The 22,246-nt window shown below is 45.1% G+C and overlaps 1 protein-coding gene and 1 pseudogene across 2 annotated transcripts in view; both read right to left on the bottom strand.

Annotated features, from left to right (window-relative positions):
• Window positions 1–22,246, bottom strand: part of APOD (apolipoprotein D) — an 88,820-nt gene that overhangs the window by 19,852 nt on the left and 46,722 nt on the right. The window lies entirely within an intron of this gene.
• LOC132424128 (ubiquitin-conjugating enzyme E2 L3-like) lies at window positions 10,151–11,054 on the bottom strand (annotated as a pseudogene).

Here is a 22,246-nt window from a genome sequence, read left to right as displayed (position 1 = left end):
AAAAGTTCCACTCTCTGGTTGTCTCCCTGAATTCTTGCCCACTCCATGCAGTGTTCATCACTCTCTACTTTGTGTTTCCACAGCACGTGTTACTTTGGTCTCAGGCCCATCACACCATGTCAAGCATCACCACTAGGGCCACCATCTCCTCCTGGAGACTGTCAGATCCTTCAGAGTAGGTTTGTCTTTTCGTCCCTGGTAAATTGCCTAATGCCTGGTAGGTAATAAGTGTTTACTAAATGTCACTGGATGATTGAGTGCTTAATTCTCATTATTTTGGGGGATGACCACATACTTCATGATTTATTCAGATGCCCTCTTTCCTCTCCTTCCTGCTCCTTTGTGGCCGTTTAGTTTATCACTAGGATCTGGAACCAGCTGAGAGTTGAAGGATGCCAAGCATCTGCTGAACAGCAAGAAAGCAATCAAACTGGTGAAAACTACAACTTGACATGGCATGGGGGAGGAACACGGAACTGGAAGGCGGGAGGCCTGGGTTCTTGTCCTAGCTCCGTTACTAACTCATTTATCCATTCATTCACTCTTTCGACAACAGATATCAAGCACTGCCATGTTCAGGCACTGTTCTAAGTCCTGCAGATGTAATGGTGAAGAAGAAAGACAAGGTCCTAGCCCTTGTGGGACTTACCAACCAGAACAGAGTCAGACACACAGAGAGGAAAACATATATGAGAGAACAGGGTGATGTGATAGGGAGTGACTGGGTGGGCTACTTCAGTTTTGTGGTCAGGAAGGGTCATTTCAGTGAGATGTTAATGATGGAAAGGAAACAGTCATTCAAGGATCAGGGGGAAAAGCATTCCAGGAAGAACAAACAGCCAGTGCAAATGTCCTAGGGTGGGAATAGATTTCAGGTTTTCAAGGGACAGAAAGACCAGTGTGGCTGGAGTGGAGAGATGAGGAGGAAAGTGATTCAAAGTGAGTTTGGAGAGGTAGGCAGAAGCCATGTTACATCGTGCTTTGAGGAATTTAGGTTTTATTTCAAGTACAATGGGAAGCCATGTACTTGTACATTCTACAAGAATGTGACAAGATTATTCAGTCTTCCCTGTCAAGTGTGGACTGTAGAATGGTTCCAGATGGATCAGCTGGGAAGCTATTGCAGTCATTCAGGTAATGGTGGCTTGGACCACAGTGACTGTGATGAAAATGGAGAGAAGTAGATGAATTTGGAATATGCTTTGGAGATAAAGTGGACAAGATTTGCTGATATATTGAATATAGATAATGAAGAAAAAAGGGAATCAAGACTGACTCCTAGATTTATAGGTTGAACAACTGGGTGAATGCTCACGCTAATGACTAAAACTAGGAAGCCTGAGGAAGGAGCAAGTTTGGGAGGAAAACTCAAATTCTTTCATGGATAAATTATATTTGAGTTGCCTGTTAGACACCCATGTGGAAATGTGAAGATGGCAGTTGGATAGTCAAGTCAAGATTTGGGGAAAAGTCAGGGCTGGAGGCAGAGATTTTGGAATCATAAGCACATAGATCAGCGGTCCCCAACCCTTTTGGCACCAGGGACCAGTTTCCTGGAAGACAAGTTTTCCACGGACGGGAGGTTGGGGGGATGGTTCAGGCAGTAATATGAGTGATGGGGAGTGGTGGGGAGCTATGGGGAACGGTGGGGAGTGGTGGGGAGCGAGGGGGAGCGATGGGGAGTGGTGGGGAGCGATGGGGAACGGTGGGGAGTGGTGGGGAGCAATGGGGAGCGGTGGAGAGCAAGGGGGAGCGGGGGGGAGCGATGGGGAGTGATGGGGAGCGGCAGATGAAGCTTTGCTCACTCACCCACTGCTCACCTCCTGCTGTGCGGCCCGGTTCCTAACAGGCTGCAGACCGGTAACGGTCCGAGACCCGGGGGTTGGGGATCCCAGAAGGAGATGGTCTTCAAAGTCATGGTACTCGATGGGGTTACAAAGGGAGAGCACACAGTAATGGGAGAAAAGGATGCTCAGGACAGACCCTTACTATGCTCTAACTTAGAGAGACTGACTAGAGGAGAATGAGCCAGTAAAGGAGACATAAGTAAAAGAGGACAGTGGGCTATCACAGAGCCAAGGGAGGAAAATGTTTTAAGAAGGAGGAAATAATCAACTTTTGCTGAAAGTTCAAAGAAGATAATGAAGAAGCGGCCCCTGGATTTAGCAAATGGAGGTCACTGGTGACCTTGACAATAGTAGTCTCTGTGGATAATGGGAATAGAAGTCCAATTTGAGTGTGTTGAGGAAGGGAATTGGAAACAGCAACTCAGTTTTGAAGTTGAAGGAAAATAGAGAAATGAGTTTAGTAGCTGACAGGAGACATGGAGGTTGAGGAAGATGCTCAGGGCATGCACATGGGGCTGATCCAGTAGAGGAGGAATATTGATTCTGTAGGAGAGGCGGGTGGAGACTGCAAGAGCAATCCTGAGCAGGAGAGAGGGAGTGGGATCCAGAGCACAGGTGGAGAGGCTGGCTTTTGAGAGGAGCAAGGGTTCTGGGCCCATAGAAACAGGAGGGGATGCAGAGGGGAGGCAACCAGATTCAGGGAGGTATGTAGATCTGGTGGTAAGAAGATGTGGGGTTTTCTCTTTGTGTGACTGTGGTCAAGTCACTTATCTTGCTGAGATCTGTTGGAGAAACTCAACAATTCTGCTCTGATCATGGTAAATGGGTTTCCTTGAACACAGTCACTCTGCTAATGACACCTGCCTTAACACCTGCTTCATTTATTTAGGGACAGAGTGGGGAAGGGGCAGGGTTCAACCTAGGACTAATTGTAATCATAGCTCCTGACTATTTAACACTGCAACACCAGGTCCTATATAGGTGTTTTCCATATATTAGCTCTAATTGTTACATACCCTGCAAGGCAGGCATTAGTACTAGTCCCATTAGAGGGATGAAAAAACTGAGGTGGGAAGATGTGGTCATGCAACTTTTCTAAAGTGATGAAGTGAGGATTTAAATCCTAACGTGTAACTCCAAACCCATACTTTTAACCATTATATTCTATTGGCCCAGCAATAGAAAGGGGTGAAAGGGTTCACTGAGAGATTGGCCAGGGGTTTAATACCTTCCAACCTTCTCAGCAGAGAAGGATGATACCAACTGCTTACTAATTCCTGAGAAATGCTGAGGCAAGCAGGAGGGCTGAGTTTTCTGCATCAGGCTCAGAAACTAGTGTTCCAGACTCCTTGACAAAGGCCACCTGAAAGCAGAGGAATTGAACCCGTGCATCTAGTCCATCATCCAACACTGTCATCCAACAAATTCCAGGAGCTGGGACATCTGCTACCAGTTACCTCAGTCAACTTATTGTGGCTTTAAGCTTTTCCAGATGTTTGCTGGGAAACAATCTTTGTCCAGTTTTGTAATCCAATATAGACTGAGGCCAGTTCTTATGAAGATATATGGGGCTGGCAGGGCCACCTCCAAGCCTTCCAATGGGACCAAAATTCAGGATTTTTTTTTTAATTCAGGATTTTTTAATGCAGAAGCAGTAAGAGCTCTGTTTTGATTTTTTTAATTTTCTAAGATAATAAATAGATTGGTGGACAGAGCTCGGGTTCCGGAACAGGGTGATGGGGTTCTTGCCTCGGCTCTCTTACCTCTTAGCTGGGTGACTTTGGAGAGTTTCCTGAGCTTTCAATCCAGGGTTTGACTATCAGGTGTTTGTAATATGGAATCCATGGGTCTCCATGGGAGGTTGACAGAACCCCATTTCAATAAAATTGAATGCTTTTGCGATCCTGTTTTGTTTTACGCATTTATGGACATTTTTGCTGAGTTGTCAGTGGGTCCATGGCACAAAAAGGGTAGGAACTTGAGAGAGGATGTCTGGAGTCCCTGCTTGATTCGACATAATTTCCATGAACATACCTTCTGGGAGAGAAATTTCTTTAATGAAGTCCAACTGAGTGTGCAGGAGTGAAGGGCAGTTTCCCAATGCTGGTGAGAGAGGTCAGTAAATAGGAGGTGATGGAGCATCACATTTGGGCTGGGGCCCAGGTGACAGAGGGAGAGAGCCAGACTCCAGGCTCTCACATGCTGTCTTCATCTGGGTAGAGGGGCTGAACCATCACCCCCGAGAGGCAGGAGCAGCCTGCAGACTTCGAGTCTCAGGTGCCACGTGCTGCCTCGAGTGAGAAGATAAGAGGGAGGGAGAGGGTGGCAGCAGGAGAACCATGACCTGGCCCATCCTTCTATCTCTGTGTTACTTTCGCTCCTGTAACACAGTTTCCGATAATAAAGTGATGGTAGAATAAATAGAGAGTTTTCACTGACTGATGAGCCAGCTCTCGGGTACTAGACACTTGTTATGCTGGGTACTCTACATATATTATCTCCTTCAAGCCAAGAGCAACCATGCAAGGTAGATATAATTATATCCATTTTGTGGAGCAGAGAACTTGCTCACAGGTTAGGACTTGCCCAACATGGTGCAGCGAGTGGCTGAACTGGGATTCGTAACCACTTCTGAATTCACCTTCTCGTGAATGGGAGCTATTGGCCAGTCTCTTGGTCCAAGGTAGTCCCTCTTACAATGGGACATGCCCCAATTTGAAGAACAGGATTTCTATGTCTCCATCTAAGTCTTTAAGAAAATGACCATTTGATTTATTGATTTATTATGTACTTTGTCAAAAGTGGTATTGTTGTACCGTGTCTAGAGTTTTGTGTTTGGCCTTGGAGCCTCCTTTTAAGTTTTCTGAAATACAAGTAAGTCCTCATTACAGCGATGAAGAGAGTATTATTGGATTTGAGAGCCACAGCATACTCCATTAAGAATGGCAAGTGGTTTTCCATGGGCTACATCTCCTGGAGGGAGCAAGTGGGTGTAGGGGAGAGGAGGTGACTGAGAACCACAGATTTCATTGGTTCCTGGATTTGGGTGGAGGCTATATAGTAGATCTGTTACTGACTCGAGAATACATCAGTGCATCCCTTGGTCTTGCATGCTTTGCATGGGGTCTAAGAGCCTCTATTTTAGAATTATTGATGGAGTGAAATAGTATTCTTTTGTGCTTTTTTCCCCCAAATATCTTGTGTTAGTGACTCTTCCTTAGTCCAGTGGTCCTTAACTCTGGTCACATATACCTGGGGTGCTTTTAATAAGACTGATTCCTGGGCCCTATCTCCAAAGATTCTGACTTAATAGATCTGTGTGAGGGCCTAGGCATCAGTAACTGTTAAAAGCTCTGCCAACATAGAAAACAAACTTATGTTACCAAAGGGGAAAGCAGGGGAGGAATAAATTAGGAGTTTGAGATTACCAGATACAAACTACCATATATAAAATAGATAAACAACAAGGTCCTACTGTGTAGCACAGGGAACTCTATTCGATATCCTGTAATAAACCATAATAGAAAAGAATATATATATCTATATCTGAATCACTTTGCTGTACACCACAAACTAACACAACATTGTAAATCAACTATACTTCAATAAAAAAAAGAAAAGAAAAGCTCTGCCAATGATTTCAATGTGCAGGGAGGTGAGAACCACTGAGTCATTGTCTTGCTTGCCTTTGGCCATCCTGCTTGCGGCTCCCTTACCTGGAAGGCCTCCCTGCCCTCTTCACATGGTCAACTCTTGATGGTCCTCCAGGAACACTGAAACACTGGTTGGGCTCTGTGGCCTCCTCTGTGCTCCCAGGACCGTTTGCAAAATCTCTCTCTAACACATCCCCCAGTGTTCTAGTGTGTGGTTTGTCTCTCTTCCCTACAGGGCTGTACGTGGGAAGGGATGTGGCCTTATTTCTTTGAAGCTCCAGCTTCCAGCATGGTGCCTGGCACAAAGTAGGAGCTTGGTAAATGTTTGTTGAATAAGTGAGGGCATGAAAATATTTGGAGGGAAAGAATCAGAAATGTGGCCAGACATGTCTGGTCCTTTTCCATTCTCTGGGGGCCCTGAGGACACATCAGGAGAGCTTAGGATGAGTGTGTTTGGAGAGGTCTGAGGCTGCATGTGAATCTGACGTTCAGAAATACACGTATTCGGTTTTTAAAAAGGTCCCCCGCACCTCATCATAGTATATACCACAACAAATACTGAAGTCTCAGGGGTTCAGCTCCAGCTACCCCGTGTAGCCATCACTCAGCCCATAGCGTCTGCTCGGCTTATGAGTCAAGCTGCCTCTTTGTCCTTTACAGAGATGTTGGTTCTATCTCAGAGGAACAAAGAAAACATTCTGACTGTGAGAGAACGGCTTTCGGGGTTTTCCTGACGCAGCCCTGGAGAGAAGACACTTTTATTTCTATCTGTTCAGTGGGGATCGGTAGAGACACGGGTGTGTCCATGGCCTTCAATCATGACATTCACATAAAGACACAGCTGGCAGAGCCTCCTTGGGGTGGGCACTCTGAGGTTTTCAGGTGGGATAGTCTGAACTTTAATGAAAATAGAGAGGGATGAGGAGGAGGAGAAAGCTCTTTCTATTAAGAACCTACCCAGGCCTTCCCTGGTGGCGCAGTGGTTGAGAGTCCGCCTGCCAATGCAGGGGACACGGGTTCGTGCCCCGGTCCGGGAAGATCCCACATGCCGCGGAGCGGCTGGGCCCGTGAGCCATGGCCACTGAGCCTGTGCGTCTGGAGCCTGTGCTCCACAACGGGAGAGGCCACAACAGTGAGAGGCCTGTGTACCGCAAAAAACAAACAAACAAACAAAAAACCTACCTAGTGGCACTCAAATACTATTCCAGAGACTCTGTGTTAATTCGTCTACTCCTTACAGTAACCCCATGAAGTAGATATTGTCTTTATATTATTTTTACCTTTGAGTCACTTTTCTTCAATACCTACATACTCTGTCTCCAAATATTCTCCATCCAGCCTCCTAAATTTCTATTTCATCCCTTCTCTGTTTCCCCAGTGGCAATACCTTACCTCAGGCCTCCATCTAATTTGACATGAGAAGGTTCAAGTGTCACTAAGCTCATACCGTATGTCACAACCATAGTGGGAGCTGCATTTGGACTTGGGTCTTGGAGTAAAGGGACCTCCTCTGTTGAGTCAATGATTCTGAGACTTACCAAGATTCCCTTGAGGTTTCTGACTAATCCCCTTAGACTTCCTTCTGTCTCCCCCACCCCAGGCCTAAATCTTTGACCTGTTCTCATAAATCAATAATTTATTAATTTAACAAATGTTTACGGAGCACTTCGCAAGGACTAGTCATTTTGCTAGGCACCAGGAAGATGAGATGTACAAGATCAAACCCCTGTCCTTGTGGACTTTGCTATTCTGGCTTCTTTCCCCTCTGAGTAGTTGCTCTGGTCACTTGTTTCTCAGCTTCCCTCACCTGGATCAGTGACCTTTGTAGCAGAAGCTGAACATGGCCATTAACCAGACAAACTCCTGAAGACTCAGGATCTCTGCACCCTGCCGTGAGGGGCACTGGACAGCTCCATTCTGCCTGTCCAGGGGCTTCAAATTGTCTCTTACATTCCCTTCCCACAGCCATATCCACTTGAGAGATGGGCAAAGCTTAGGGACTCTTAGCATCTCAGGGCTCAGCCTTGCAGGTACCACTCTGGGGATCTTGGGACCACAGGGGACCCTAGTCTCCAGGGAAAGAAGCCTGTTGACCTGTCAGCCAGAAATCCTTTTATCTTTGGTATCATGAACTCTCAAGTAAACATGTCTTATATACATTTTGCCCTAAATGATCCAATGTCTGCTTTCCTAGCACATTCTATGTCTTTGGACTGGGATGCTTTGATGTAGTTAGAGTAACAAAAATTTAGGAAAACAAACTCAACTTTTAAAAGAAAAATATGTGAACGAAAGAGTTGGTTCATCAAATATGCTTCAAATAGGGAGATTTCAATCATGACCAGAAGGCCCGTGATTTTCTTAAAAGGGTCAAGGAAGGGCTCCCCTAAAGAAAGTCTGCTGGGTCTGAAGGAAGGTCCCACCTTACAACTCTAAGGGATGAACACACACACTTTGCCTTTTTTCTCTACATTTGGCCTGAGATGATCTTCAGGTTGTCATAACTATTCCAGGTTGAGAATTTCACTTCATTGAGATTCACCCTAACTCACTCAAAAGAACCCAACAGATGGTCTAAAGATTTAGGCATCAACCGAATTCACCCCCTCCCCTTTTCTCCCACTAGCCAGGGCCCAGAGCTGTGGAATTTTCCAGAAGCTGGTGCTTCCAGTTGAGGGGAAGTGACTGGATTTCCCAGGACCTTCCCACTTCAGGAGGGTTATTTGAAAAGATATCCATGGCCTGCTTAGGGAATATTACAAGTTGTAGTGTGGGGATGTGCTTGGGCAGGGATGGGCTTCAACTGAGGCCCTGAGGGACTGAGTTTGAAACAGGGGAGAAGGAAAAATTTAAAAAAACAACAACCAAAAAACAAAAAACCAAACAATGGTACAAAGGAAGCACTGTTCCCATGAACAGATGGAGTGGCGGGGTCAGCTGAGCCCAGGTCACTGTACCAGGCCTCCCATAGCATCTGTGCTGGGTTGGGAGGAAGCACATCTCTGGTCCAGGGACAGAGTGGGCCAGGGAAATGGCCCAGGGGATAAATGGCTACATTAGGACGTCGTGCAGAGCAGAGGGATACCCTTAGGACTTTAAATTGGGAAACTGGATAAGTGGAGGGGAATTTCTAGCTCTACTATAGGAGTCCTGCAGTGTAGACTGCCAAATAGAATAATGCAAGTGGCATTATCTGTTTTTCTGCACTGCATTTCTCTGATGGGGATAATAATAGTTGTACAACCCGGAGTGTGGTTATTAAACCCATCCTATGGTTACAAAGAAGCTGTGAGAAAGCCAACAGGCACAGACTCCCCAAGGCAGGATTTGGAGATTTTGCAAATTTCAAACTATTTTCCTGATGAACTGTAGTACCCCACCACGAAGACAGAAGAGATGGAGTCGAACTCCAAGTACATTTTGTCCTCACAGAGTTTGTTTTAACACCAGAAGAATTTCTTCTGTGTGTTTTTATCATGGTCTTACCCCTATGAACTTGTTTAGCACTCAGTCTAGTGGACACTTGGTGAATATGAAAGTCTCCAGCACAAAATAAGTGGCCGAGAATGGGAACATTCCAGGATTCCATGGGTTAGTTTATTTGCAGGACCCAAATGGTCTGGTTGGTTCTTCCACCAAATTGAAGAACTGATTATCTGAGGAGGGTTTATCATAGATATATTAATTATATATCTATGTGATTGTGTGTGGCCGAGAGCTGAGGTCCTTGGACTCCAGGAGAAAGGCAGACTCTTTATGATAAGTCTCTAGTGGTCAGATCAGAACCAGCCTCGCGAAGTTAGTGAGAGCCCTGAGCTGATCTGGAGAGCGTAGAACGAAGTGCCTGGCTGATTTTGGACAAGTGTTCTTTGTGGGAAAAAGAGGTCACTCTCTCATCTAGTGCAAACCAAACTTGGGACACAGACACGTACATACAGCGTTCCTGCAATTCTCCCCGTCCAAGAGGACTGCTCCTTTCCCTCCCACATGCTTCTCAGGCAGCCAATTTCCCTTTGCTGACTCTCCCTCTGTCTCCATCCTTCACACCCTTCCCAAGACTACCCTTGATGCTCATTTCACCCACTTTTGCCTGGATACAAATGATGGGAGATGGCAGTGAGCTTGTCCTCAGTCCAAGCCTTCACTCCTCAGGAGGGCCCTGGGCCTTGCTTGGCTGAAGCACTGGGGATAAAATAAGGAAGAAGTCTGAGAGAAGAGGAGAAGCAGAGGAAGACCAGGACTGTGACCTGGGGACAGAAGTGAGTTTTCCTCTTATTGACTCACCTCTACCAAGAATTAGGGCAGGAGGAAACATAAAATTTAGCTCTCCAAAGTCTAGAATGATCTTAATCTTACATATCCACTTTACTGAGGACATCTCTAGTGATTTGTTTGGAGATATTTGGGTGAAGAAACTTTGATACTTTTTTATTGTCAATGGGTTTTAACCTGCTACGAAAATAGGGATGAATCATAAAACTTGGTCCTCAAATATGCCCCGGTTATAATTTTTTTAAAAATAAATTTATTTTATTTTTGGCTGCGTTGGGTCTTTGTTGCTGCGCGCGGACTTCTCATTGCAATGGCTTCTCTTCTTGCAGAGCACGGGCTCTAGGTGTGTGGGCTTCAGTAGTTGTGGCACGTGGGCTCAGTAGTTATGGCTCGCAGGCTCAGTAGTTGTGGTACATGGGCTTAGTTGCTCTGTGGCATGTGGGATCTTCCTGGACCAGGGCTCGAACTCATGTCCCCTGCATTGGCAGGCAGATTCTTAACCACTGCACCACCAGGGAAGCCCATGCCCTGGTTTTAATTTAAAGCCAAGTATTCAGTTCAGTTTTCTTTTCTGTTTTTTTTTTTCATTATACCGCTTATTAGATCCATGACACAGTGGTAACCACATTTTTCATGTCCACTGACACCATTTATTGACATCTTTTCTTTTCTTTTTCTTAGAACATCTTAAAATTTTAATCCTATCTTTACAGGTTACCTAGACCACTTTTGATTATGAAAATTGTAGAAAATTAGTAACTGCCACAAGCAGATGCTGGGCGGTGGCCCATGTCAATCTTCCACAGAGTCCTGCTTCTTGGGATATCTGAATGCACTGCTCAGGGTCTCTGCTCACACGCTGGAATCAGTTGTGGCAGATTTTAGTCCATAGGTCGCTTTTCCCCATATTTCTTTGTAAACTCTTCAACGTTCTTAGAGAATTTTTTACTGTCCTTGTGCTGGGGGGTTCATCTGGTTGGTTTTGGTTGCTGGCTTCCAGTTTTCAGCACTAATGACCAGCAGACAGACCTGCCCTTTTCATCCATGTTCCGGGTGATAGATCTTCGATTTACATGTGATCTTTGGTAGCTTGAATGGGTAGTCTGCTGGAAAGCTGATTTCGATTCCGAAGGCCCCCGTATCAATATGGAGGGCTGTCAGGAACCATAAGCCTTTGCTAGGTCAACAAAGTAGCTTCATCAACCTAGATGTAAAGGAATTTTTTCATCTCACATTTGAGGATGTCTTCAAGCCCCTTCAGCAGTCTCCTGCTGGCTGCCATCTTCAATCTGGTGCTGCTGGCACCTTGACATCTTTTCTTTAATATTTAGGTCTGTAATTCTGCAGATACCACAGATAATAAGTGGAAAGTTATCTCATTTTCTTTATTTCATTTTTGTGGACAAATAGAGAGTCTTTTAGTTTATATCAGGTATAAAGATCAAAGAAAGTCTAATTCAAGTTGAAAACCAACAACATTTGGCTGATCATAAACTTTCCCAGGGTGCTACATCTAGAAGAAATTCAGTACCTAGTACAAGTACCATATTGTTGCTATATCACAGGTATCTCACATATCAATGATATTGTCGCTTAGAAGCAGCATCTACACTTTAAGTTGCTCATGCTGAGATGTAAGATGTTGCCGGCAATATTTATTTTGAAAACATACAAACAATAGTTCTCTTTTTCATTGCTCCAGTTACCCTTAGTTATAGTACTTAAAAGTACTTTTGTACTGTTTTGTGTGTGTGATTATAGAAGTAATTCATGTTCAAAAAAAGTGGAAAACACAGGAAAGCACAAAGAAGAAAAGCATATGAAAGCCAGTAATTCCACCAGCCAGAGAGAACCATGGTTACCATTTGCTATTTCTGATATATAGGGATAGGGTTGTAGAAGAGTTATAGAGAGGAGGCACGTATCTTTTGAAACAAAAATGAGATCATATGAGGGGCAGGGAGACAAAAGGTGAAAGAGATGCTCCAATTGCATCAGAGTTCATGTGAGACCTTCCGACAGAGACCTGCCAACAGAGAAGTGGAATATTTGAGCTAAACCTTGAGCCCTCCCAGGACTAAGTTCTAGGAGCCTGCCTAAGGGTATAGCCTGGTTGTAATTGAATGACTCTGGCCCTGGGGTATCCATGGCCTGTCAGGTTTCACAGCAGGTCAAGGCCACTTCTAGGATTTACTCTGCTTTGTAGCTTCCCACCTGGACCTGGAGAAGACTGTGAATAAAATGTTTCTAATTCACTTTTCCTCTCCCCTCTCATCCCCCTTAGCCAGGATTCTTGGCTCTTAGTAGCCAAGCTTCTCTATAACTGATATATTATTTATGATATTTGCTCCACTGTCACCACAACGATTTTATATTTTACTCTCTTGAGATATGTTGTAAGAGAAGGAAATATGGTTTTGCCTTTGTTTCACGTCATGCCCATTTATGCTGAATGTATAAAATGGCTCCTCATGCATTTCCCACACCCTGTACCAAAGGAAAATTTTCATTCAGTTGTGTCTTCTAGTGACTCCACACAAGTCCTTTTGACTTTGGGCCAGAACCATTCAATATTCGTTCCACAAAGTTTTCTCAAGCACCCACATGGGCCAGGTACCATTCTATGTATTGGGGATACAGCAATGAACGAAACGTGCAAAAATCCCATCCCTCACAGAGTGTTCATTCTGGTGAGACCAGATGGCCAAATGCCTCTTGCTGCCATGCCAGCTCATTCAATCATTCATTTGTTCAAGCATTCATTCATTCAAGCAGTCCTTCAACAAACAGTGAGTGCCTACTATAGTGGCTTTGTAATGTGTTAACTTGGCTAGGCTACATTACATGTTCCTTTCCTTCATGTTTTTGGAATAGGGTGGGCCACCAGGGGGATTCTCATGTGAGATTTGGAGGGTGGAAGTGAAGCAGCAGTCATTTTGTAGCTCACACATATGGTCCTGTATCTGCTGGCCCACCTCCTTTGCATGAAGCAGGGACCAGGCCCATATCTGCCCTCACCTCCCCTAGGTCCTCCCTCAGCTTCCCTGACCCCTGGGCAGCTGTGGGCATTTACACCCACGATGACAGGTGCCTTTGTTTTACCCGTCAGCTCTGTTAGCTCCTATGTACTCTGCTCCACTCTCCTAAGACTCAATCCTGACAAAGCTGGCATTGCTTACCCTCCACTCTACTTCACCCTGCATTTCACTTTTAATTAGCTAAGGAAATTTATTTAAATTTGTTAAACTTATTTAAAATTAATTAGCTAAGTGATATATCGCTTATTATATACATTCTACTTTATTTATCCATTCAACAAAAGTTCTAACAAGATTCTCCTACATGGCAGGCACTCCGCTAGGTGCTGGGGGTACATTGGAGAGCAGAACAGATGTGGTCTCTGCCCTCATGGAGCTTACAGCCCAGCAAGGGAGGACAGACCAAAAATTCAAGTAAACAAACAAAACTTGATTTTTAAATGAGTGGGGCTGTATAAATAGAGAAAGGTGAGCCAGGGTGGACAGGAGGGTAGGACCTATTCCAGATAAGATAGATGGGGAAGGCCTTTGTATCCAGATGCATTTTTAAGTATTAGAAAGTCAAAAGGATATGGACCCATCAAGAAAGCAGTTTTTGTTAGAAGTGTTCATCCGTTTGAAAAATACTCCACAGTGGTTAAATTTCTTAAGAAGAAATATGAATAGAGATGGAAAGCTAGCAGTTTGAGACACCCAGGTTCAGGAGGAAAGAGACAGTCATACAAGTTCACTGGGAGAACAGGGGATGGTGAGTCATCTTTTTCTTTCCTTTTGATCTGATGTTGAAAGGGGGAAGTATATGGAAAGGAAGTCCTTCATTCTAACAGAGACGATTTACTAAGAATGAGTTACTGAGAGTGAGTCCAGGCTGTACCATCAAAAACCTCTCCATTAAGATAGTAGTCAGGGGGAGGGATGGGACACAAGGTGGACCCTGAGAGAATATGCAGCACGTGCTCGCGACAAACAACTGGTGTGTGTGTGTGTGTGTGTGTGTGTGTGTGTTGTGATATGATGCACTTTTTCCTTCACAGAAAATCTTCTACATTAGTCCATTCTGAGGAAACAAGTGAGGTGATGGCTTTGCATTTTCTTTGACGCTGCCCAGGAACCCAGGATGAAGCCACTCAGACTGGCTGTGAACACTAGGTATGACCTGAGCTGGAAATGCTCCCCAGTTAGAGTCAGTTCCCTGGTCAGGGGTTCCCAGTGATCCTGGAATAAGTCACATCTGTCACCAGAGGGTAAGGGTCATGACTTTAATCCTTTTGTGTTCCCTCAGCATGCTGAGCAATGTGCTATGCCCCCAGCAGGAGAATCGGTACTTATTGATGCCTTTATACAAAAGCTTCCCACCTGAGCCAAGTCAACTTTTAAAGCTTTTAGGGACTTCCCTGGTGGCACAGTGGTTGAGAATCCGCCTGCCAACGCAGGGGACACGGGTTCGAGCCCTGGTCCGGGAAGATCCCACATGCCGCGGAGCAGCTGAGCCCATGCGCTACAACTATTGAGCCTGCGCTCAGAGCCCATAAGCCAAACTACTGAGCCTGCGTGCCACAACTACTGAAGCCCGCGTGCCCAGAGCCCGTGGTCCACAACGAGAGGAGCCACCGCAATGACAAGCCCGCGCACCGCAACGAAGAGTAGCTCCCGCTCGCCGCAACTAGAGAAAGCCCCCGCACAGCAACAAAGACCCAACACAGCCAAAAATAAATAAATAAATAAATTTTAGGGAGAAAAAAAAAGCTTTTAAAGGTTTGGGCCTGAAGTGTGGACTCAAGACACAGAGACCCCAGCAGGGAACTAGTGGTCTTCTAATGTTTCTCATGATGTTTCCAGGTCAAGTTACTGGTTTTGGATCCAGAGGAATGATGCTCCTCATGTTTGGAATTCTACAGAGGAGAGGAAGAACTCAAACAAAAAGCTAGGAGAGGAGCCAATGTGATGAGGAAGAGATTAAAGCCCCTTTCTTCTCAAATGAGGACATTGCTTTCAAAACAAGGATGAACACTGTGTTGGGAAATTTCAAGTTCTCCTTACTGTTTTGCTCTCAGGGCAATTTTAGTAAATAAAGCCCCACTGTTATTCATTGGATTTTCCAGATTGGCTTTAAGCTCCTTTAGCTTGGTGGTGGCAGGCTGATAGGTTATAAAGAAAACACAGCAAGAGAAATCCAGGTTAAAATATTTATTTAAGTTAGCCTCTGCATATCTTTCCATATACTCTATTATTTCTGAACTCACTTTACCTATATGTCCTCAAAATACCCATGAATACCCACTCCTTCCTAGATGGCATTACATTTCATTTTAGATTTTAAAAAAGAAAAAAGTGCCTTGTCCTGGCGCCTGACATTTTCTTCATGGGTCAGAATACCCAGAGTTTCTGTGGTTCATCAACACCAGGGAGACTAAGCACCAAACATTTCGCAGATTTCTGTTATAAAGGCTCTTACAAACACGGACCCGTGCAAAGGCTCAGTTGTCACCTCTAAAGACAATGGTGTTCCTCAGCCTTACTGTCTGGCCCTGATTAGCACATATGACATAAATAGTATAGCCTCTGGTGTGACCTTGTCACAAAGTTCACTCACCTTGGCTATTAGTGGCCTTTACCTGACATAAAACAAATGACCTGTCACTGATCAAGTGAACAAAAGAAATCATAAAAATTCAAGCAAAAGGGGAAAAAATATATGCACACACGTAAAGTTTTAACCTAAGGTCACCCAGCCTAAAGCTCTCAGCCAGAAAATGTGTCGCCATCTTTCCTCCCACAAGGCATTACTGGGTGGAAAACACATAAGCATCATCGGTAGAGTCTGCCCTGGGATAGCCGTCTCACAGTTCTGATAGAGGAACAACAGCCTGAGACCCCACCCATCTCCAGCACCAGGCATGCCTGTGACCCGGCTTCCATCTTGCACTCAGAGGCCAAGGCCTGGATTCATCACCCCTCACTGCAGCAGGAGCTCAAGGAGGTTCGCTCAAAATTCAATATTTATTGCTTGAAGCACTTTTAAAGTCCTTTGCTATCCAAAGCCTTTCCCTTGAGCCTTGGAGAGGATTACAAAGTAATGCTTTCTTCCTTCAGCTTATTTCTTAGGAAATTGCCTTCAGACCTGCCAAAGTCACAAAGAGATGCAGGATTTCATTGGTGTCTTCATACATGGAACATTTGGTCATCCCTCATGATTTTTTCCACTCCTATTTCCTGAAGAGAAAACAGAAGCTCTGGGAAAGAGGGGCTACCTGCCTCTGGTCTCTTGGCTGCCCTGGTAGGAAGAGTCCAAGTGACGGTTCCAGGAATGAGGCTGGGACTGTGGGCAGATCCATACCTGTTGCTTCACCTTCTCATTTCACAGTGTGTGGCCCGCTGTCAGGTGAGGGCCACACTCCTTCTGTCCAGGTGCTTTGCCTTCACCTTGTTTTGTTACCACATTTTCCCTTATTTTCTGCCTTTCTTCCGTCCATATATCATAAATCCATTCACTATCCATCCATCCACCCATCCTTTTACCCATTCTTCCCAAACTGATGACTTCCTATGTGCCAGGCTTTGTGCTAGACGCTGACTCTGAAGAGGAGTGAGAATGATTCCTGCCCCCAATCTTGTGGGAGAGGCATATGTAAATATGTTATACATATTTAGCATATGTAAATAACTCTAATATGGTGCAGAGGTTGAGGTGTGCCTAAGACCAAGGGACTGCCTGCATGCAAAGGAGAAGCATCACCTCCAGCCGTCACCTCCTGAGGTGGACTTTCTGTCAAAATGGCCCCTCTGATCCCACCTCCCGGTGTTCACGCCCTTGTGTGATCCCCTCCCGTTGAGTGTGGGTAGAACTTATGACTTGCTTGCTTCTACCATAAGACAAAGGTGACAGGATGTGGGTGACTATGTGTATGTAATTACATTATTCTGTTACATAAAATTGTAGTGCCCATCTTGCTGGAGTTTCTGTCTCCCTTGCTATAGCTTTGAGGAAGCAAGTGACCACGTTGGGGAATCCCACGTGCCAAGAAACTTGGCTTTAGGAGCTAAGAACAGCCTCTGGCCAACAGCCAACAAGAAACTGAAGCTCTGTGTCACGTAGCCGCAGGAACTGGGCTCTGCCAACAACCTGAGGGAACTTTGGAAGTGGACCTTTCCTCAGCAGAGCCTCAGGTGAGACTCAGCCCCAGCTGACACCCTTTTCTTTTTTCAAATTGAAGTATAGTTGATTTACAATGTTGTGTTAATTTCTGCCGTACAGCCAAGTGACTCAGTTATACCAGCTGACACCCTGATTGCAGTTTTAAAAGACCCTAAACAGCAGATCCAGATAAGCTTTGCTGGGATTCCTGACGCACAGTAACTGTGAGATAAAACACGTGTGTTGTTTTAAACCCCTAAGTTTGTGGTAATTTGTTATGCAACACTAGAAAACTATCATACCTCCTGAGAAGCAGCTATCAGAAATGTAAAGTTCTGGGAAGGGGCTGACAGCTGGGGGAATGTCTCCAGCTCCCATGTTCATCCATTCAGCAAATATTTATCGAGCATTTATGATGCACGATGTACTGGTTTAGATACATTATTAAACAGAAGAAAATCCCTGGGACTTCCCTGGTGGCGTAGTGGTTGGGAATCCGCCTGCCAAAGCAGGGGACATGGGTTCGAGCCCTGGTTAGGGAAGATCCCACATGCCGTGGAGTAACTAAGCCCGTGCGCCGCAACTACTCAGCCTGTGCTCTAGAACCCGTGAGCCACAACTACTGAGCCCATGTGCCACAACTGCTGAAGCCCGTGTGCCTGGAGCTGGTGCTCTGCAACGAGAGAGGCCACTGCAGTGAGAAGCCCGCACACCATGACGAGGAGTGGCCCCCGCTCTCCGCCACTAGAGAAGGCCCACGTGCACCAACAAAGACCCAATGCAGCCAGAAATAAATAAATAAATAAATAAATAAATAAATTTAAAAGAAAAAAAGAAAGAAAATCCCTGCTCTCACGAAGCTTATATTCTAGTCAAGGAATAAAAACATTAAATTAATAAATAAATTGTATATAACATGTTATTAGGTGATGAGTACAATAGAAAGGATAGAGGGGCTGGGGATGCCAGGGGGTGGGTTGAAGTTTTTCATAGGGTCACTGCGGTAGGCCTCACTGAAAGGGCAAAAGTTGGAAAGAGGTGAGGAAATATTACACAAGAAACTCCAGGCATCCTCCACGTGTACAACTTCAAGCACGGATTCAAGGTCTAATCCTGCCCTGGGGGTTCATGCCCGTCATAACTGCCCTTTTCAACCTCCTTTCTCACCGCTACTCCTCCATGCCCAGGTCCACCCTGCATCCTCACCTCCCAACCCTCTGCCATTCCCCAAACCCACCTACCAAGAATCCTCACTCCTCATTCTGTTCCCACAACAAAATGCTTCTCCTCCCTGGTCACCTCAGTGGTCGCCTCCCCTGAAGCCTCCCCCAGTGCTCCCACCTCACCCTCAGAACAAAGTGCGCCCCTCCTCCACATTCCCTCCAGCTTTGCTTGTGACTTATTGTGAGCTTTCTACTTTCCACACTTGTTACAGCTGGTGGCCTTTGTCTCTTGGAGAGACTGTGGAATGCAGGGACCTGGACTTGTTACCACTGAGTTTCCAGGCTCGGGCATATTACAGGTGGGATTTGTTGGAAAAAAAAATTAGTTGGAAATCGGTCCTCTGTGGGTTTTTTTCTCTCTCTTTCTGTCTACCTCTCGCCCAACTCCCTCACTATCTGTCTTTCTCTGCACACCTCTTTCTGCATTTCTAAGTGTCTTTTTCTGTTTCTCAGCCTGTCTTGGTTTCTCTCTCACACACACATAGACACATGCACATGGACACTCGCACAATCATTATGCAGAAGTTTCTTTTGAGCATCTTGTTTTCCCACGGCACCAGGGGGACAGGTGGGAAGGAAATGAGAGTGGGATGGGGTAGAATTGGGGTGGAGGAAGAACCTTTACTTCAAGGAAAAACCTGAAGTATACAACGGGCCACTCTTAAATATAGGTTAAAACAACCACATTACTACCCACACATCCACCTAGGGAGGAAACTCATTCCTCTTATCTTCACATCACCCAGGGTTTCTCAACAGTGGCACTATTGATTTTTTGGATCAGATAATTCTAATATGGAGCATGTCCTGTGGCTTGTAGGACGTTTAGCAGCATCTCTGGCCTCTAACCGCCAGTAGCAGCCCCCAGTCATGACAATCAAAAATACCTCAAGATGTTGCCAACTGTCCTTCGGGGGCAACCCCTTCCCCCTTCCTCCATTGAGAACTGCTGATGTAGCCCTTTTCTCTGATGTCACTCAGTGCAATCTCTCAGGCAGCCTCCTAAGCATATCATTTCTACAAGGTGCAATAGAACAGCAGCCTGAGCCTGTTCTCATCCTTCCCTAAGCCCTGGGTCTGGCCCTCTGGGATCCAGCACTGACCCTGTGGGGGCCTCTGGTAGCTTACAGGGCACCTTTGTGCTGCCCCTTTTGGGAAGAGCCATCTCCAAGTCAGGACACTCAGCTTGGAATTCAGTCCCCATTCACAAGTTCTACTGGCTCTTTATGTGCAGTGCACCAACTGCACAACTGTATACTGTGGCCCTGTACAAACATTACCCTTCTGCTACTAAACACTGGAGTGGCTCCCCATGAGTTATTCTTCTGAAACCAGGACAGCCCTTTTCTTCTCGAATGTATCCATAGCTGAGGTGATGTGCATCAATGGGGGTGAGGTGGAGAGATGCACATTTTTTGCTTCTTAAAGCATCAGATTTTCCTTGCTAAATGTAGTACCTCGAGTAGTAAAATGTGGCCACCTGTGCAGGAGATGAGATCAGACTAGAAGGAGAAGGAAACTATACTGTGGGTAGAACTCAGAGAATATCCAGGATGAAAATACAGTCTACAGATGACCAGAGAAAACGATGACCCACACTTGCAAAACAGTTTCTGAGATGATGTGTGACAGGATCCCAGGGACTCTCAAAGGGAAATCTGACTGCCCTTTTGACCTTACAAGAATCTACCCCTGAAGGGTTTATGTAGCTTGATCCTGACGCTGCTTAACTTGTGCAGTCAGCCTGCAGTGGTCTAAGCACTGGCATTTTAGTATAATACCTAAAATGTTGTTTATAATTGTTAAAGTACGTAGAGGAGGTTTATATCATTTTTTATTTGGCTTGTTACTGAGAGAGTATTTGGACAGAGTATTATTCGTTTTCCAAATTCTACTTTTGAGCCTACTTCTTCCACAGCATAGGCCTGACCTGCCTCACAGAATTGCACACACGTTCAAGACAGAGCCTTGGACTCTAAAACAGATAATTCATGTAGCCACATCTGTCTTTCCCAGAGAGGAGAAAGACAGAATAATGATGACTTTCCAATGTTATTAGTAAGGAGCAAACATCTTGAGAAAGGAATGGTTTCCCTTCTTGAGTACAGAGCCCCAAATATGATGTCTAAAAAGTCTGGCTGTTGCATTACTTGCTGCAATTAAAAAGAAAACAAACACTGTAGGAGCAAAAGCCCTACTGATGGAGGCTTCCTCCTGAAATTCAGGCACCTGCTTGTTCATGATACCACTCACCATGTAAGTCAATGACGGGGGGAAAGAATTAGTTTGCCTCTGATTACATCTGATTGCCATCAGTGATGACAATAAACAAGGCAGAAGGACCAAATGATACTTGTGGGAAGCTCAGAAAAGGGCCTGGGAAACACTTTCAACTGAGGATACACAAGAGAAGAAAATCAACTGGGAGTCACATAGATAACAGGCACACTGACTTAATTCAGTCATCAGAACAGTACAAAGTAAAATAACAAAGCAATATCACTTTTTACCTATTAGACTGGCAGATGTTAGAAAGCTGAATAATGCCAAACGTTGCGGAGCTGTGGGTTAGAGGAAACCTGAGCTGCTGGTGGGAGGGGGCACGTGCAGCTATTCTGGAGAGAGTCAGGATTCAGTCAAATCATATTCTGGCCAAAAGCCTAGAAGAAAACGTAGGCCAAAATCTTCATGAGCCTTGGTTAGATAAATTTTTTTAGAACAGAAAACATATGGGCCATAAAAGAGAAATTACCAACTGGACTTCATCAATTTTAAAAAATTTACTCTTCAAAAGACATTGTCAAGCAGGACTGGGGGAAACAGAGACTCCACTCCTGGAGGGCACACACAAAGTAGTGTGCGCAGTGCGACCCAGGGGAAGGAGCGCTGACCCCAGGGGAGACTGAACCAGATCTACCTGCTAGTGTTGCAGGATCTCCTGCAGAGGCGGGGGGTGGCCGTGGCTCACTGTGGGGACAAGGACACTGGCAGCAGAAGTTCTGGGAAGTACTCCTTGGTGTGAGCCCTCCCAGAGTCTGCCATTAGCCCCACCAAAGAGTCCAGGTAGGCCCCAGTGTTGGCTTGCCTCAGGCCAAACAAACAACAGGGAGGGAACCCAGCCCCACCCATCAGCAGTCAAGTGGATTAAAGTTTTACTGAGCTCTGCCCACCAGAGCAACAGTCAGCTCTACCCACCACCAGTCCCTCCCATCAGGAAACTTACACAAGCCTCTTAGACAGCCTCATCCACCAGAGGGCAGACAGCAGAAGCAAGAAGAACTACAATTCTGCAGCCTGTGGAACAAAAACCACGTTCACAGAAAGACAGACAAGATGAAAAGGCAGAGGGCTATGTACCAGATGAAGGAACAAGATAAAACCCCAGAAAAACAACTAAATGAAGTGGAGATAGGAAACCTTCCAGAAAAAGAATGCAGAATAATGATAGTGAAGATGATCCAGGACCTCGCAAAAAGAATGGAGGCAAACATCAAGAAGATGCAAGAAATGTTTAACAAAGACATAGTAGAATTAAAGAACAAACAAACAGAGATGAACAATACAATAACTGAAATGAAAACTATACTAGAAGGAATCAATAGCAGAATAACTGAGGCAGAAGTACGGATAAGTGACCTGGAAGCAGAATGGTGGAATTCACTGCTGAACAGAATAAAGAAAAAAGAATGAAAAGAAATGAAGAGAGCCTAAGAGACCTCTGGGACAACATTAAACGTAACAATATTTGCATTATAGGGGTCCCAGAAGGAGAAGAGAGAGAGAAAGGACCAGAGAAAACATTTGCAGAGATTATAGTTGAAAACTTCCCTAACATGGGAAAGGAAATAGCCACCCAAGTCTAAGAAATGCAGCGAGTCCCATACAGGATAAACCCAAGGAGAAACACACCAAGACACATAGTAATCAAATTGGCAAAAATTAAAGACAAAGAAAAATTATTGAAAGCAGCAAGGGAAAAACGACAAATAACATACAAGGGAACTCCCATAAGGTTAACAGCTGATTTCTCAGCAGAAACTCTACAAGCCAGGAAGGAGTGGCATGATATACTTAAAGT

Source organism: Delphinus delphis, chromosome 4 (genome assembly GCF_949987515.2).
Source record: "Delphinus delphis chromosome 4, mDelDel1.2, whole genome shotgun sequence".
NCBI classification, from domain to species: domain Eukaryota; kingdom Metazoa; phylum Chordata; class Mammalia; order Artiodactyla; family Delphinidae; genus Delphinus; species Delphinus delphis.
The sequence above is the reverse complement of the archived record's forward strand: the minus strand, read 5'-3'. Positions and strand labels throughout refer to the sequence as shown.